Here is a 6,417-nt window from a genome sequence, read left to right on the forward strand (position 1 = left end):
ACGTCTCTATAGTAAGACCGTCGGTTTACCACAGTATTTCAATGTTGTTACAACATTGGCATTTCAACCCCGACCATATACGACGGTTCGGATGAAAAATCAACATAGATTCAATGTCGTCTTGCTATCTGGGAAGGCATGCAGCTGTGACGAGTGTGGGAAGGAGTTTACTAAGAAGGCTTCACTAAAACATCATCAGGTCATCCACACTGGAGAGAGACCGTTCAGCTGTTACTTGTGTGGAAAGTCTTTTTCCTGGAGGGGTTCCCTAAAAAAACACCAACTCATCCACAGTGGAGTTAAGGCATACAGCTGTGATCAGTGTGGAAAAACTTTCAGCCAGAGAGGAAACCGAAATATACACCGACGCATTCACAGCAGACATGATGTGTACTGCTGTGATCAGTGTGGCAAATACTTTGCTACAGACACACAGTTACAATGACACACGTTTACCCACACTGAGGGACGACCTTATGAATGTGACCTGTGTGAGAAGACTTTTAAATCTCCACATTCCCTGAGACGACACCAACAGATCCACACCAGAAAGAGACTCTACAAGTGCTACTGTGAGGTATGTATTTATATTGTTATCTTGTCATTTTAGCCTGACTGTTTGGAACAACTCTGCTCATTAAACTGTGTTAGCATGTTAGCAATTCTACTGCATGGAAAAGCAGCTCTGAGGCTACGTTCACACTGCAGGTCTTAATGCTCAATTCCGATTTTTCGATCAAATCCGATTTTTTTGTCTGCTTGTTCACACTACACATAAAATGCGACATCAAACGCGCTCTAGTGTGAACGCTCAAAGCGGCCCGCATGCGCAAAAGAAGACGTCACACACAACGCGCTCTGTTTAGACCCAGAGCAAACAGTATTGTTTGACTGATGGCCCTTAATATAAAGACTTCGGACTTTATGTTTCCCAGTTTTTGATTTAAGTTATTTTGTTATTTACATAATAATGTAAATAACCTAATAATGATCCTTATTGCTGTTTTAGAGGAGCGGTGCTTCAAAGGATAGTTGCAGATTTCTGTCAGAATCTGCAGATTATACAGTACAAATAAAATGTTCACGTTTCTCCAACGTTGTCTTCCCAACAGTTTCACTAACATCTACACTGGATGGCCAGGAAGCGTTCGCGATGTCGTCTCGGGCGCTTCTCCAGTGCTGATAATTGGCGTCTGTCTTGTGTCCGTGAAGTAAAAGACGGATTTAATGTGACATGACCGTTCAAACAGCAGTCGCTTTCTAAAACATCGGATATGTATCGGATTCAGGACCACATACGAAAGTGACCCAGATCGGATTTGAAAATATCGGATTTGTGCCATTCACACTGTCATACCGTGATCCGATATGGGTCGCATAGGGTCAGAAAAAAAATCGGATTTGATGCGCTTTCGCCTGCAGTGTGAACGTAGCCTTAGTGATTATTCAGATTTTCATGTCAGTTATGATTTTAGTATTACTGTAGTATTATGGTGGTAGTATTGTAGTTATTGTAGCCCAGTGAACTGAGTGTTTCAACTGAAACAGTAAAATGTAATTGGACGTCTGCAGAGATGCTCTTTATTTCAGGCGACGTTCAGGATAAAAGTGTTGAAGGACTGACTTACACTGTGTTTCTGTCTTTGTTTAGAAGCAGAGCGACACAGATGGATCCAGTTCTCAACCCTGTCATCGCTGTGGTGGTGGGAAAGACTTTTGTTGTGACATCTGTGGAAAAACTTTCAGTCAGCAAGCCGGCCTAAAAATACATCAACATAGACACACTGGAGACAAACTGAAATACTGCAAAGAATGTGGGAGAAGCTTCACCACATCACGTGACTTAAAAAAACATGAACTGATTCACAGTGGGGTTAAAAAGCACCTCTGTGATCAGTGTGGGTCATCCTTCACCACTGCATGGGAGCTTAAAACACACAAACGAGTCCACACAGGAGAGAAACCGTACAAGTGCAGACACTGTGACAGAAGCTTCTCACACTCAAATGGTCGTAACTATCATGAACGTGCACACATGGAAGGAAACTACAGCTGTGATCAGTGTGACAAGAGCTTCAGGAATCTCAGTTCATACTCCAAACACAAACGATCCCACGTTACTAATAAACTGTTTCACTATTACCAATGTGCCCAAACATTCACCTCATTGTCTGCTCTGTGCAAACATCAGCGTGATCACTCAGGGCTGAAATCACTCCCATCACAGTGAATCTGAAGAGACAGAAAGATCCTCTGGTTTCAGAGTCAGACTCAAAAAGCTTGAGTTCATTGTTCTCCAGCAAAACGTTTTGGAAACTCATGTTTAACCTGTAAATCTCTGACATGTTTTAGCACACAAGGCTTCATCGGGGAGTTCACTCATGATTGGAGAATAAAGGTTTTTAGTTCTTTCAAAGAGACTCTTGGAGCTGTTTGATGTTTTTGTTTTTCTGAAACCACCTGAAAGAAAAACTATTTTTCTTGCTTTATGTAGTGTGGAAGTTTTTAATGTTTCTTTCATCTGTGATGTTCTTGAATGTGTTCACATGAAGCTGGTACAAATAAACTGTCCTTTTAGCTTTAGCTCCTAATTTATTCATTATTTATGGATGTAGCTCAGCAGCAGTGTCTTGATTAACACATGGAGGGCTCGGGATCTGATGGTCAATAATATTTTGTGTCCTTGTACACATCATACAGCTCAGCTGTTCCACAGATGTCAGGTTTACACAGTGGGATGGTTTGTAAGAACGCAGCTCTCCTGTGGATAAATCCTCACTCTCAGGACCTCACACAGTCCAGCAGGTTCGGTCAGAAGATTTATCCCTTATACCACTGAGTCACTGAGTCTCCTGGTTGAACTGGCTGCATGCATCTCTGAGTGTAAATTAGTGCACTATTAAGAGATCACTCTGGAACGGTATCATCACCCTAATTTGCCCACTTAGTAAATCTCACTCATAGCCAAGAAATTGAAATAAATCTTGTTTCCCTGCTGGATAGTGATCCACTGTAACTCTGCTCCTCCTTCCTGTTTAGGATTTCTGTGGCTGAAGTAAAATTCCCTCCATGCATCACTTATCCCAGCTAAGCCAAAGTGAAATAAAGTTTTGATCATCTTAAAAAAGCATTACAATAATGGGCATTACCAATGCAAACTGAATAATACAGAAGATGAAAGAATAGACTTTGATCAGTTAATAAAGCTCATGGTCGTGATTCATTGTGGCTGCTACACAGATACTTCTGGGTCACTTCTCTCAGGAACCTTCCTCACCAAAACTGACTGTTGGACCACAGCCCTGGTTTCATGAGAAATTGTTTCAGCCATGATTTCTCTTCCTGTATTTCAGAGTAAAGACTGAAGTGACAAATGGAAACATGTTTAAAAACGCAATGTGAGAGAGACGTTGAGGTCCTTAGAAGTTACCCTGGGCTTTTCTGTCACCCTGCTAGATGTTACACACCTCGTTATTGGACTGATTTCTACTGCTGGACTACTCCTGGGGAGAGTAACAATACTCTTACTAATTAGTTCCCTTTCACACCTTTGGCGATATTTATTTTTCTGCTTGCAGCGCTGTGAGCCAGAACAGCGAGAGAAAAATCTGCAACAGCGACGAGCCTGATTTAGAGGATATCTTTGCTCTGGATTTACATTTATACTTTTTCATTTCTATATGATTCTTCTTGCATCTAAACAAAGATGATTCAATTTGATAAATTTTGATGGCTCTTGTGTAAATGACATGTAATATTTGCTCTTGGTTTGGTTCTCCTGTACAGAACCTTGCAGTACAACAGAAACCTAAAAACATTATTTGTAGTTGTTATTCTTAGTTGTTCTGCTGTCTAAATACCACAGGGTGTAATTATGAAGCTGCACATACTTTACGACCTGCTTAAGTTCGAGGTCACAGCATCTGTAGAGCAGCTGGAACATAATGAAGTCTACAAGGTTAAAGTTTTCTCTTCTCTTATTGTTCTTTCTGCTGCTTGGTTTGATGGATCTGAGAGTGTTTTTATTACTGTTATTATAATCATTATTATTTTACTCTCTAGAAGCTTTAAAATAGTGTTTGTGTTTGAAAAAAATGGATTTAAGAATAGAACAGAAACATCTGTCCTTCTGAAAATCGCCCAAAGGCACGGAGACAAAGTCAAAGGATGAAACCTGTAACTTTCTCTTCCTTCATGTCAGTACCATCATCGATTATTTAATATATCGAGTGCGGGAGAGAGTATGAGTGTGCTCAGTGAATACCTCAGGCAGCAGAAACCCAAGAAAGAGGAGGGAGACGAGGAACCATCATGGAAGGACAGGCCCCTGCACAGTATGTACCACCGGCAGATAGAGGAGGTGGCTGATATCCAGAAATCCTACCAGTGGCTGGACAAAGCTGGACTGAAAGACAGCACAGAGGCACTAATCATGGCAGCACAAGAACAAGCTCTGAGTACAAGATCCATAGAGGCTGGGGTCTATCACACCAGGCAAGACCCCAGGTGCAGGCTGTGTAAAGATGCCCCAGAGACAATCCAGCACATAACAGCAGGGTGCAAGATGCTAGCAGGCAAGGCATACATGGAACGCCATAACCAAGTGGCCGGCATAGTGTACAGGAACATCTGTGCCGAGTATAACCTGGAAGTCCCGAGGTCAAAATGGGAGATGCCCCCAAGGGTGATGGAGAATGACCGAGCTAAGATCCTGTGGGACTTCCAGATGCAGACGGACAAAATGGTGGTGGCTAACCAACCGGACATAGTGGTGGTAGACAAACAGAAGAAGACGGCTGTAGTGATCGATGTAGTGGTTCCGAATGACAGCAATATCAGGAAGAAGGAACACGAGAAGCTGGAGAAATACCAAGGGCTCAGAGAAGAGCTCGAGAGGATGTGGAGGATGAAGGTAACGGTGGTCCCCGTGGTAATCGGAGCACTAGGTGCGGTGACTCCCAAGCTAGGCGAGTGGCTCCAGCAGATCCCGGGAACAACATCGGAGATCTCTGTCCAGAAGAGCGCAGTCCTGGGAACAGCACGTTGCATGTGAGCAGCAGTTTTAATGCTGACATCACAGACAAGTGAAGAAGAACAACAGCGACATTTACTGAACACCTCTAAGTTCCTGAGCGTATCAATGTTAGCATCACCGGTCTTTGAACGCCACACCACCGAGTCCTCCTAAACACAGCTCAGAGCTATGTTTAGTGTCCTGCTGTGACGCGCTGATGTTCAGATTTCACCAGTTTGAAGAGAACATTGAGTCACTGAGACTGCACCACCTGCTGTCTGAGGTCCAGGAGAAGAGCAGCAGCAGCTGGAGCAGCTGACAGGTGGAGACGGTGGAGCCTGTTGTTTCTGTGTGGACAAATTGTAAGTTTGCTTTGTTTCCTCCTTGAACAGTTTGACTGTTTGTTCCTGTGATGTTTGGAGCAAATGTTCAGCTCTTATTTCAGGACAAACTTTGATCACTCTTGTGTTTGAAGACAAATCCACATGATTATAGATTATTGATCAGCTTGAATCAAACTCACTGGCTGAATTTTTTCATAAACAAACTGTGTGTGTTTGTTTGTGTCCTGTTTAGTTTGTCCTCGGCCTCCTTTAGTGTTGACAGTCCCTGTAAAACATGCAGTCTATTTATAGCTGAACCTGATCCTGTAGCTGGGCCCTGCAGTCAGTGCAGGCAGATATCTTAGACCTGATCAGGGGAAACACTGGGGGCTCAGCCCTGGAACCACAGCAGCTGTTTAAAGTTACTGAGTGTGTTTGACAGTAAAGTGAATGTAAATGTGAGACACTGTGTGCTCACAGCTAAAGGCTGCAGTCAGCTGTGTTAGAGCCTCTTTCACACAATGATCCTTTAATGAACACTCAGAGCTCCATGTTGAGTCATGTGTGAGCTCGTGTGCTGACATGTTGACAGAGTGACCTCAGAGCTTCTATTGAGCCATGGTGGCTCCTTTAAACTGTCAGACTCTGGTCTCTGGTCTCTCCTCCTCCTCCCTCTTGTCCTGGTTAGAAAAACAAACCAAACTGTGTCCAGATTATTTATCAATTTATTTTAAACATCAGCTCAAACTTAATCAAACACATCATTACTGCAGTCATCATCAGTCAGCGCTCTGCTGCTCGTTCCTGTTGGATTCTGTTTCCACTCAGTGACTTTTTTCACTCTGACGCTCTTTTAAAAGCACAGACCTGCAGATTTATGAATATATGGAGAGAAATCTGCCTCCAAAATGCTACGAATGGGTTTAACATGATCCATGGGTGTAAACTAAGATTTATAATGTGTGCATTGGTTACTGTGTAACCTCTGCGGACTCACAAATGTTTCAATCCAACACAAACACAAATCAGTCTGATTACATGTTTGACAAACACCTGAACAATGACTGATCAGCTCAGTTT

The 6,417-nt window shown here is 42.8% G+C and overlaps 1 long non-coding RNA gene across 1 annotated transcript; it reads left to right on the top strand.

Moving 5' to 3' along the window:
* The first annotated feature begins 318 nt into the window (after positions 1–318).
* Positions 319–2,583, top strand: LOC112845444 (uncharacterized). Its single transcript, XR_003218262.1, has 2 exons — positions 319–577; positions 1,652–2,583. It is a non-coding gene; the product is annotated as an uncharacterized LOC112845444 (long non-coding RNA).
* The last annotated feature ends 3,834 nt before the right edge of the window (positions 2,584–6,417 follow it).

The sequence above is a fragment of the Oreochromis niloticus genome, unplaced genomic scaffold (assembly GCF_001858045.2).
Source record: "Oreochromis niloticus isolate F11D_XX unplaced genomic scaffold, O_niloticus_UMD_NMBU tig00007374_pilon, whole genome shotgun sequence".
Lineage (NCBI taxonomy): Eukaryota > Metazoa > Chordata > Actinopteri > Cichliformes > Cichlidae > Oreochromis > Oreochromis niloticus.